The sequence below is a fragment of the Dendropsophus ebraccatus genome, chromosome 13, assembly GCF_027789765.1.
Source record: "Dendropsophus ebraccatus isolate aDenEbr1 chromosome 13, aDenEbr1.pat, whole genome shotgun sequence".
Taxonomy (NCBI): domain Eukaryota; kingdom Metazoa; phylum Chordata; class Amphibia; order Anura; family Hylidae; genus Dendropsophus; species Dendropsophus ebraccatus.
Window position 1 is genome coordinate 9,102,794 of NC_091466.1, and position 12,559 is coordinate 9,115,352.

Genomic DNA, 12,559 nt, shown 5'->3' on the forward strand with positions numbered 1-12,559 from the left:
CACCTTGGTGTGACCTGCTCTGGGGGTGTCACAGTATACAGTATATACACCTTGGTGTGACCTGCTCTGGGGGTGTCACAGTATACAGTATATACACCACGGTGTGAGCTTCTCTGGGGGTGTCACAGTATATAGTATATACACCTCGGTGTGACCTGCTCTGGAGGTGTCACAGTATATAGTATATACACCTTGGTGTGACCTGCCATGGAGGTGTCACAGTATATAGTATATACACCACGGTGTGAGCTGCTCTGGAGGTGTCACAGTATATAGTATATACACCTTGGTGTGACCTGCCATGGAGGTGTCACAGTATATAGTATATACACCTCGGTGTGAGCTGCTCTGGAGGTGTCACAGTATACAGTATATACACCACGGTGTGACCTGCTCTGGAGGTGTCACAGTATACAGTATATACACCACGGTGTGAGCTGCTCTGGAGGTGTCACAGTATATAGTATATACACCTTGGTGTGACCTGCCATGGAGGTGTCACAGTATATAGTATATACACCTCGGTGTGAGCTGCTCTGGAGGTGTCACAGTATACAGTATATACACCACGGTGTGAGCTGCTCTGGAGGTGTCACAGTATACAGTATATACACCTTGGTGTGACCTGCTCTGGGGGTGTCACAGTATACAGTATATAAACCTTGGTGTGAGCTGCTCTGGGGGTGTCACAGTATATAGTATATACACCTTGGTGTGACCTGCTCTGGGGGTGTCACAGTATACAGTATATAAACCTTGGTGTGAGCTGCTCTGGGGGTGTCACAGTATATAGTATATACACCTCGGTGTGACCTGCTCTGGAGGTGTCACAGTATACAGTATATACACCTCGGTGTGACCTGCTCTGGGGTGTCACAGTATATAGTATATACACCTCGGTGTGAGCTGCTCTGGAGGTGTCACAGTATATAGTATATACACCTTGGTGTGACCTGCTCTGGAGGTGTCACAGTATATAGTATATACACCTTGGTGTGACCTGCTCTGGAGGTGTCACAGTATATAGTATATACACCTTGGTGTGACCTGCTCTGGAGGTGTCACAGTATACAGTATATACACCTTGGTGTGACCTGCTCTGGAGGTGTCACAGTATACAGTATATACACCACGGTGTGAGCTGCTCTGGGGTTGTCACAGTATACAGTATATACACCTTGGTGTGACCTGCTCTGGGGGTGTCACAGTATACAGTATATACACCACGGTGTGAGCTTCTCTGGGGGTGTCACAGTATACAGTATATACACCACGGTGTGAGCTGCTCTGGAGGTGTCACAGTATATAGTATATACACCTTGGTGTGACCTGCTCTGGGGGTGTCACAGTATACAGTATATACACCACGGTGTGAGCTGCTCTGGAGGTGTCACAGTATACAGTATATAAACCTTGGTGTGACCTGCTCTGGAGGTGTCACAGTATATAGTATATACACCTTGGTGTGACCTGCTCTGGAGGTGTCACAGTATATAGTATATACACCTTGGTGTGACTGCTCTGGAGGTGTCACAGTATACAGTATATACACCTTGGTGTGACCTGCTCTGGGGGTGTCACAGTATACAGTATATACACCACGGTGTGAGCTTCTCTGGGGGTGTCACAGTATACAGTATATACACCTCGGTGTGACCTGCTCTGGAGGTGTCACAGTATACAGTATATACACCATGGTGTGAGCTGCTCTGGAGGTGTCACAGTATATAGTATATACACCTTGGTGTGACCTGCTCTGGGGGTGTCACAGTATACAGTATATACACCTCGGTGTGAGCTGCTCTGGGGGTGTCACAGTATATAGTATATAAACCTTGGTGTGATCTGCTCTGGAGGTGTCACAGTATACAGTATATACACCTCGGTGTGAGCTGCTCTGGGGGTGTCACAGTATATAGTATATACACCTTGGTGTGACTGCTCTGGAGGTGTCACAGTATACAGTATATACACCTTGGTGTGACCTGCTCTGGGGGTGTCACAGTATACAGTATATACACCACGGTGTGAGCTTCTCTGGGGGTGTCACAGTATACAGTATATACACCTCGGTGTGACCTGCTCTGGAGGTGTCACAGTATACAGTATATACACCATGGTGTGAGCTGCTCTGGAGGTGTCACAGTATATAGTATATACACCTCGGTGTGAGCTGCTCTGGGGGTGTCACAGTATATAGTATATAAACCTTGGTGTGATCTGCTCTGGAGGTGTCACAGTATACAGTATATACACCTCGGTGTGAGCTGCTCTGGGGGTGTCACAGTATATAGTATATACACCTTGGTGTGATCTGCTCTGGAGGTGTCACAGTATACAGTATATACACCACGGTGTGAGCTTCTCTGGGGGTATCACAGTATACAGTATATACACCACGGTGTGAGCTGCTCTGGAGGTGTCACAGTATACAGTATATACACCTCGGTGTGAGCTGCTCTGGAGGTGTCACAGTATACAGTATATACACCTCGGTGTGAGCTGCTCTGGGGGTGTCACAGTATATAGTATATACACCACGGTGTGAGCTTCTCTGGGGGTATCACAGTATACAGTATATACACCACGGTGTGAGCTGCTCTGGAGGTGTCACAGTATACAGTATATACACCTCGGTGTGAGCTGCTCTGGAGGTGTCACAGTATATAGTATATACACCTCAGTGTGACCTGCTCTGGAGGTGTCACAGTATACAGTATATACACCTCGGTGTGAGCTGCTCTGGAGGTGTCACAGTATACAGTATATACACCACGGTGTGACCTGCTCTGGGGGTGTCACAGTATATAGTATATACACCACGGTGTGAGCTTCTCTGGGGGTATCACAGTATACAGTATATACACCTTGGTGTGATCTGCTCTGGAGGTGTCACAGTATACAGTATATACACCTCGGTGTGAGCTGCTCTGGAGGTGTCACAGTATATAGTATATACACCACGGTGTGAGCTTCTCTGGAGGTGTCACAGTATATAGTATATACACCTCGGTGTGATCTGCTCTGGAGGTGTCACAGTATATAGTATATACACCACGGTGTGAGCTGCTCTGGAGGTGTCACAGTATATAGTATATACACCTCGGTGTGATCTGCTCTGGAGGTGTCACAGTATACAGTATATACACCTCGGTGTGAGCTGCTCTGGGGGTGTCACAGTATATAGTATATACACCTTGGTGTGACCTGCTCTGGATTTCTAGTGTGAGTGCACCATGTTACCGCACGCCTCTGTACATGTGATCCTCCTCATATATCCGCCATTGGTCAGCCATGTAATATAGGGTATATACTGTATGTATATATGTGTGTTCTCTGCCCTCGCTCATAGACAGGTCTTTATGACATGATACGGCACTGGCCGTTGTTGTCTCTTGGGTCCCTTGGGCTCTTGTCACAGTGGTCCGGAGTGGGAAGATGACCCACCCGGAATATCGGTACCGCCACCCACAGAAAGGGTAAAAATATCCCAAAGAATGTGTAAATGGTATGTGTAGGTGCTGGCGCAATGACCACTGAGTCCCAGTAGAATAAATAAAATGGCTTTACTAATATTCTCTAGCAATACAGGATAGCTTAGCAATAGATAACTTCTGCAGTACAGACTTGAGTTCTCTGAATCTGTGCTGGGAGATACTCTAAGTGCTGAGGTAGAGCAGCAGTGCTGGTGTAGCCTATTGTTGAGGAGAGTAGAGGAGTTTGTCTGGAGAGCCCCAAACCCAGAGATTGTGTGCTCTGCTGGAACTTGAGGGATACTTGTGAGAAGAGGAGAATACTTGAGAGCAGAATACTTCTGCCCGTGTTTCAACAACCACCTTCTGCCCTACAGTGTCGGGGTACCCGTCCTACTAGGGTGACACAAGCCCCAGACTAAGTTACCTTGGTAAAGCTAAGTGTCCGAGGGTGTCCAGATTTCACCTGCGCTGAGAAATAGGTAGACCTTGGTTACAGTTGCTTTGCTCTATCCGGGTCAGTTCCTCTGTACAAGGATACTGCCCAGCACTTTTAGGAGAGGTTCACAGCGTGGGCTGGGGTGATCTCTGACTTGTAAGGGTTTAACCCTGCATAGTGTCTGTAGTTAAAGTTTCAGAAAAAAAAGTTTCTAGGTTCTCCATACACGTATGTCTCTGTCCGACACACTAGACTGGACTGTCTCCTATGGGTTGTGTGTGTATGTATATAGAGCAGGGATAGGTAGAAAAGAAAGAGTATCTCCTATTGGTCAGCACAGACCAGGTGGTAGATAAACAGTAACCCTTTAGTGACTACAGCTGTGCAACTCATATAACAGTTGTTTTAACATAACACTGGCACCTTGTGGTAAAACTAAAGAATGCACCCTCATCACCACTTTAAGTTTGAGCACTAGGCTTATGCGACAGGTACCAAACAAGGAACACCCGTGGTGGGACACCACAATACCAGATCATGTTATTGGACTTCTGATGAACCTGCATACATTTCACAGGGGAAATACGTTGGAACTCCCAAATATTATTATCTGTCCATGAATCTTATTATGCTCCTTGGTACTGGGGTACTCTCCCACCCTGTGTTATTGTTTTTTTCCCTCACTTATCATAGGAAGGGACTGCCACCATGGTTGGGGCCACCTTACTAAGGAGGAGGGCCCCTCCAAAGGCTGAATAAGAGGAGAATGGGGGTCACTCTCCCCTCCCTTCCTCCTCTTTTCCTGTGCAGGTAATATATGAGGATATCTGTATCCGTGTCCCTCTATCAGGAATGGTTATTTAGTAGAAGTTATTGGTTATCTAGTCCAGTGATATTTTACAACTTTTGACCATTGATGGTGTCAGTCAGGTTTCCGAGACCTTAATGCAGTGAACTCTATAGGTTCACCTATAAGAACAGCGTACATGTGCGGTATACGCTGTCAGTATAAATGTTGTTATACATTTGCCAATAACCGCCCAGGATCCATTGATTTGAATGGACCCGACATAATCTGTCAGCGACTATATTCAGTCTATTCCGGTACAATAGTTTTGTGGGATAGATGGGCCGCAGCTACGCACCGGTATACAACGTATATCACAAATGTCATTGCCTTATGTATATGGAGAACGCACAATCGTTACATAAACCATCAGGAAAAGGGAATAAAAGTTATCGAGTTATATGAAACGCTATAAATACTCCTCCTTTTGCCTCGGAAAAAAAAAGTATGAGTCTCGGTCCTGAAGGAGTTAAATATTTCTTAAAGGGACATTATAAGAAGCCGACCCTCCTTCCACGGTAGCGGTGTCGCTGGGCACAGGGGTTGCCCCGTCCCGTCTGTCGCTGGCCGGCTTGGCAGTAGAGTTTAGTATTGGGGGGGGGGGGATTTCGAGGATTTTTCCATTCCCCCTTGCACCGCCGCTCCTTGGTCGCCATTGGTGTTGGTTAGAGGAGGCGGCATGGTGGCCAGGGTCTGGCGGACTCTCTTCTCATTGTACTGGCTGGGCACTCCTGGTAGCAGAGCGGAGCTGCTGTCATTCCTCTCGGTGTGTCTCCTCCCCTCTCCTGTAGCCACTGTCTCTCACTCCTCCTCCCCACAGATGGCTGCTGCTGCTGCCGCTCTTCTCCTCCGCCTCCTCCTCTGCTCTTCGTGTGTTTTCTTTTAATGCAAATTACGACTCGGGAAAATCCAGGATCCCTGGAAAGATGGCGCAAGGAGGCTGCCCCCTGGGAGACGGCTCCTGCCTCAGCCTATGTGCCAGGTAAGAGGCTGGCGTTTTGTGCTCATGTCTATAGCCCTCCTCCTCCTCACCCGGGCACGTCCATGGCAGCTAGGTCATATGTGCCAGGATCTGGGAATGGTGGCTAGGATTGGCCGTGTTGTGGTCGGGTGGCCTCCTGTCTCTGTGATGCCCAGATGATGGACGTTGCCTCCCTGTGTGCCGCACACCTGTTTGATATGATATGTGGGGGTCTGCCCGCTGCCCGCCCATCACCCATGGCACCTCAGCCCTCTCCAGTATAAGGGAAGTGTAGGGGAGAGTTGTGCCAGCTATGGTGCCAGTGAGGGTGGCATCATGGTGGCGGTGCCAGTGAGGGTGGTATCCAGCTGACTATTTACTATGAAGGTTGTCAGGCCTGAGGCTGAGGATAGCAGTTCTGGGGTGACTGGATGGACCCCCATGGACACCATGATGACTGTGAGGTGATGCCACCTGTGCTGAGGTGTGACCCCCCCGCCCCCGCCGCGCTGCCCTCCTCACCACTTACTCATCAAATTGTTCTGCTCTCCCTGATGTCAAAGTGGGAGAAGTCAATAACCAGAGACGGCGGCTCAGGGGGCGGGAAGGGGTGCGGAGCGGTGAGGAGCAGGGGTTACCTCCTCCTGGGTTACCTGCTGGCTTACAAGAGGAATGCAGCACTCGAAGGGTTAATAACATATTCAGCTCTGCTACATGTGCTTGTGGGGAAGAGGCAATAAAGCTATTATTACATGTAGGAAACACAAGCATCCTCCTCACCATCATCATCATCCACCACCACATGCATCCTCCTCACCATCATCATCATCCACCACATGCATCCTCCTCACCATCATCATCATCATCCACCACCACATGCATCCTCCTCACCATCATCATCATCATCCACCACATGCATCCTCCTCACCATCATCATCATCATCCACCACCACATACATCCTCCTCACCATCATCATCATCCACCACATACATCCTCCTCACCATCATCATCATCCACCACATACATCCTCCTCACCATCATCATCATCCACCACATGCATCCTCCTCACCATCATCATCATCCACCACATGCATCCTCCTCACCATCATCATCATCCACCACATGCATCCTCCTCACCATCATCATCATCATCCACCACCACATGCATCCTCCTCACCATCATCATCATCCACCACATGCATCCTCCTCACCATCATCATCATCATCCACCACCACATGCATCCTCCTCACCATCATCATCATCATCATCCACCACCACATGCATCCTCCTCACCATCATCATCATCATCATCATCATCCACCACATGCATCCTCCTCACCATCATCATCATCATCATCCACCACCACATGCATCCTCCTCACCATCATCATCATCCACCACATGCATCCTCCTCACCATCATCATCATCCACCACATACATCCTCCTCACCATCATCATCATCCACCACCACATGCATCCTCCTCACCATCATCATCATCCACCACATGCATCCTCCTCACCATCATCATCCACCACCACATACATCCTCCTCACCATCATCATCATCCACCACATGCATCCTCCTCACCATCATCATCATCCACCACATACATCCTCCTCACCATCATCATCATCCACCACATACATCCTCCTCACCATCATCATCCACCACATGCATCCTCCTCACCATCATCATCATCCACCACATGCATCCTCCTCACCATCATCATCATCCACCACATGCATCCTCCTCACCATCATCATCATTCACCACCACCACATGCATCCTCCTCACCATCATCATCATCCACCACCACATGCATCCTCCTCACCATCATCATCCACCACCACATGCATCCTCCTCACCATCATCATCATCCACCACCACATGCATCCTCCTCACCATCATCATCATCATCCACCACCACATGCATCCTCCTCACCATCATCATCATCATCCACCACCACATGCATCCTCCTCACCATCATCATCATCATCATCCACCACCACATACATCCTCCTCACCATCATCATCATCCACCACCACATGCATCCTCCTCACCATCATCATCATCCACCACCACATGCATCCTCCTCACCATCATCATCCACCACCACATGCATCCTCCTCACCATCATCATCATCCACTACATGCATCCTCCTCACCATCATCATCATCATCCACCACCACATACATCCTCCTCACCATCATCATCATCCACCACCACATGCATCCTCCTCACCATCATCATCATCATCATCCACCACCACATGCATCCTCCTCACCATCATCATCCACCACCACATGCATCCTCCTCACCATCATCATCCACCACATGCATCCTCCTCACCATCATCATCATCATCCACCACCACATGCATCCTCCTCACCATCATCATCATCATCCACCACCACATGCATCCTCCTCACCATCATCATCATCATCATCCACCACCACATACATCCTCCTCACCATCATCATCATCCACCACCACATGCATCCTCCTCACCATCATCATCATCATCCACCACCACATACATCCTCCTCACCATCATCATCATCCACCACCACATGCATCCTCCTCACCATCATCATCATCCACCACCACATGCATCCTCCTCACCATCATCATCCACCACCACATGCATCCTCCTCACCATCATCATCATCCACTACATGCATCCTCCTCACCATCATCATCATCCACCACCACATGCATCCTCCTCACCATCATCATCATCCACCACCACATGCATCCTCCTCACCATCATCATCATCATCCACCACATGCATCCTCCTCACCATCATCATCATCCACTACATGCATCCTCCTCACCATCATCATCATCATCCACCACATGCATCCTCCTCACCATCATCATCATCCACTACATGCATCCTCCTCACCATCATCATCAATCACATGCATCCTCCTCACCATCATCATCATCATCCACCACATGCATCCTCCTCACCATCATCATCATCCACCACATGCATCCTCCTCACCATCATCATCATCATCCACCACATGCATCCTCCTCACCATCATCATCATCCACCACATGCATCCTCCTCACCATCATCATCATCCACCACATGCATCCTCCTCACCATCATCATCATCCACCACATACATCCTCCTCACCATCATCATCATCCACCACATACATCCTCCTCACCATCATCATCATCCACCACATACATCCTCCTCACCATCATCATCATCCACTACATGCATCCTTCTCACCATCATCATCATCCACCACATGCATCCTCCTCACCATCATCATCATCCACCACATGCATCCTCCTCACCATCATCATCATCCACTACATGCATCCTCCTCACCATCATAATCATCATCCACCACATGCATCCTCCTCCTCCTCATCATCCACCACATACATCCTCCTCACCATTATCATCATCCACCATATACACCCATCTGACCTTGATCCCATTAACAAGGGATTATAAAGGAAAATTCATAGGATGTATGATAAATCCTGATCAAAGCCACCTGTCATCATCATCATCATCCACCACAGAAGAACCACCTGTCACCATCATCATCATCCACCACATACATCCTCCTTATCATCATCATCCACCACATGCATCCTCCTCACCATCATCATCCACCACATACACCCTCCTCCCCATCATCATCATCCATCACATACACCCTCCTCACCATCATCATCATCCACCACATGCATCCTCCTCACCATCATCATCATCCACCACATGCATCCTCCTCACCATCATCATCATCCACCATCACAGAGGAGCCTCCTGTACAGCACTGATGTCGGCCATGTATATCTGGATGATGGTGTATTGGGATCAGTAACCTCTGCCCTGGAGGACACTGCTATTGGTGTACTGGTACAGGAGGCCGCCATAGCTCAGGCCTCAGCGCTGCAGTACAAGTACATTTCCATTACAGGAATTAACCCTTTGTGTCCTATATTTCTGACTTCAGCGTCTCCTGTTCCTTGTGGATTAGATTAAAGGGGCTCAGTGGTGTTCATAAGGCGGCTCAGCTAACAGAGCGGGAGACATGCTCTAATTTCCTTTATAAACTCATCTCAGTAACCACAGCCCCCAGGGGTGCAGTTTATTTAGTTTTCATCTTGTAGATAGAAGTGGAATACAGATATGGGAGACTTCCCCGGGTGTCTATGACATGAAGCTAACGCCTAAATGACAATGGGCACAATATGGCTGGCTGATCAGCAACGTGACTAAGGGGCTACAACTGCACCCAATGGGTTCCAGGCATATTAAAGATTCTGGAGCTATAGAAAACATTGTCACCATGTGTATTTCTGAAGGTCTGATAATGTGCTCCTAATAGATATATCCTTGCTAATCTCCCATGTGCCTGCTTTGCTCCGTTGCCCTTGGTTACGACCATCTTACAGCGTCCACTGAGATGGTCAAGAATTCTCAATGCGACTGTATGTGGTTCATTAGTGTATAAAAGCAAAGGGGATTGTGGGAAAGTATTTGCTTTCACAGTTCACAGTTCAGTGAGGTAAAGCAGAAAGTGATCAGATCCATGGTGGAGTAGAACAGTACAGGGATGTAGGTCTCACATTTGTACTTCTTAATGTATGTGGTATACAACCCATGTAAACCCATATTAACCCTTTGTACTACAAGAAAAAGCAGGGAAGACTCGTCTCGTACTTTCTCGTACTACCTCCTCATCCAGGAGATCCTATGACATCACAGGTTGCCATAGTAACGCTCTGAATGCCGAAGGTGTGTCACAATGTAGGTAGTGACATCACAGGTCTGGTGGCCGCCTCCAGCACCGACATCTGTTGTTGTGAATGTGACTTTACATAGGATGAATGAGTCAGGTGGGACCTCTGCGTGTCAGTGAATAGTGGGCAGGATATAGTATATACTAGCGAAGAATCCCTGATACAGGCAGCCAATGTACCTGGAAATCTCATGCCGCCATATTACCTGCACTAAGTTTTTACCAGAAATTTTACGACTGTATTGTATAGTAGTTGTATAGTATTATATGGTAGTTGTATAGTATTAAATGGTAGTTGTATAGTAGTTTATGACAGTTGTATAGTATTATATGGTAGTTGTACAGTATTGTATAGTAGTGTAATGTATTATATGGTAGAGTGTGGTAGTTGCATAGTAGTGTATAGTATTGTATAGTAGTGTATGGTAATTGTATAGTAGTGTATGGTAGTTGTATAGTAGTGTATAGTAGTATATTGTAGTTGTATTGTAGTGCATAGTAGTTGTATAGTTGTGTTTGGTAGTTATGATTGTTTACTACTGTTTTCTTTATTCAAAAAACCTTAAAAAACCATTGAATCAGTGTTTGGTAGTTGTATAGTATTACAGTATATGGTAGTTGTATGGTAGTGTATGGTAGTTGTACAGTAATGTATGGTAGTTGTACAGTAGTGTATGGTAGTTGTATAGTGGTACAGTATATGGTAGTTGGATAGTAGTACAGTTTATGGTAGTTGTATTGTAGTGTATAGTAGTTGTATAGTTGTGCTTGGTAGTTGTATAGTAGTACAGTATATGGTAGTTGTATGGTAGTTGTATAGCAGTGTGTAGTAGTTGTATTAGTAGTGTATGGTAGTTGTACAGTAATGTATGGTAGTTGTATAGTAGTGTATGGTAGTTGTATAGTATTATATGGTAGTTGTATAGTATTATATGGTAGTTGTATAGTAGTGTATGGTAGTTGTATAGTATTATATGGTAGTTGTATAGTATTATATGGTAGTTGTATAGTAGTACAGTATATGGTAGTTGTATGGTAGTTGTATAGCAGTGTGTAGTAGTTGTATTAGTAGTGTATGGTAGTTGTACAGTAATGTATGGTAGTTGTACAGTAGTGTATGGTAGTTGTATAGTATTATATGGTAGTTGTATAGTAGTGTTTGGTAGTAGTACAGTAGTGTATGGCAGTTGTATAGTAGTACAGTAATGTATGGTAGTTGTATAGTAGTGTATGGTAGTTGTATAGTACTACAGTATATGATAGTTGTATAGCAGTGTGTGGTAGTTGTATAGTAGTGTATGGTAGTTGTATAGTAGTACAGCATATGGTAGTTGTATAGTAGTTGTATAGCATTGCAGTGCCGTTACAGTCATTACATAGCTTCCTATATAATGTAGACAAGACAATGGTTCTCGGAAACATCTACAGAGCAGTAAAGGTCACGGTGGCCCAGATTTACTATTGTTGTAGGTTTGTTCCCTATTTGGCTTTTATCCATAATGATTGTGTGTTTTTCACTAGATTTAGTATTTTTTTTTAAATACACAATTCTGTTGGATTTCAATAGTCCCCTTTGAGGGGGGGGGGATGGGGGGGGGCAATCCCTACATGACTTATTAGGTAGGTCCCTTAAAGGGGTTATCCAGGATAACACTCCATGAAGCCTGTATCCAAGATGTGATGGTCAGAGGTGTGGTGAGCGCAGTCATCTTGCCTCCCAAAGGGCAGGGATCAAAAAGGATCAAAAATGAGGGAAAGATGGTGATGGAACAGATTGTCTAATGGTGGACGGGGGTCAAGTGACCTTTAGATATACAGAGAATGTATGGAATATTAGGGGACTTTTACCAAATGTCTGTAAGAAATCTTTGGGACTTTTGGATGAGGCTGGAGGAGTGTGTGCGGGTTACTGTGATTGTATCCATCATGGCGGTATAGTCCATGGGAAAGCGGCTGATGTGTTCATATCAGTATCTGAGTCATAGGCGAATCACAGGGAATTTGCTGTCACTTTCCTCTCACCATTGGATCTTCTCTGAAGGAGATCAGACACA

General features: G+C 46.4%; 1 protein-coding gene across 1 annotated transcript in view; it reads left to right on the forward strand.

Moving 5' to 3' along the window:
- Positions 1 to 5,656: 5,656 nt before the first annotated feature.
- BAHD1 (bromo adjacent homology domain containing 1) overlaps positions 5,657 to 12,559 on the forward strand; it is a 76,373-nt gene continuing 69,470 nt past the window's right edge. The window contains exon 1 of the mRNA XM_069950457.1: positions 5,657 to 5,741. The gene's annotated coding sequence lies outside the window, so the exon portion shown is untranslated. The remainder of the gene's footprint in view (positions 5,742 to 12,559) is intronic.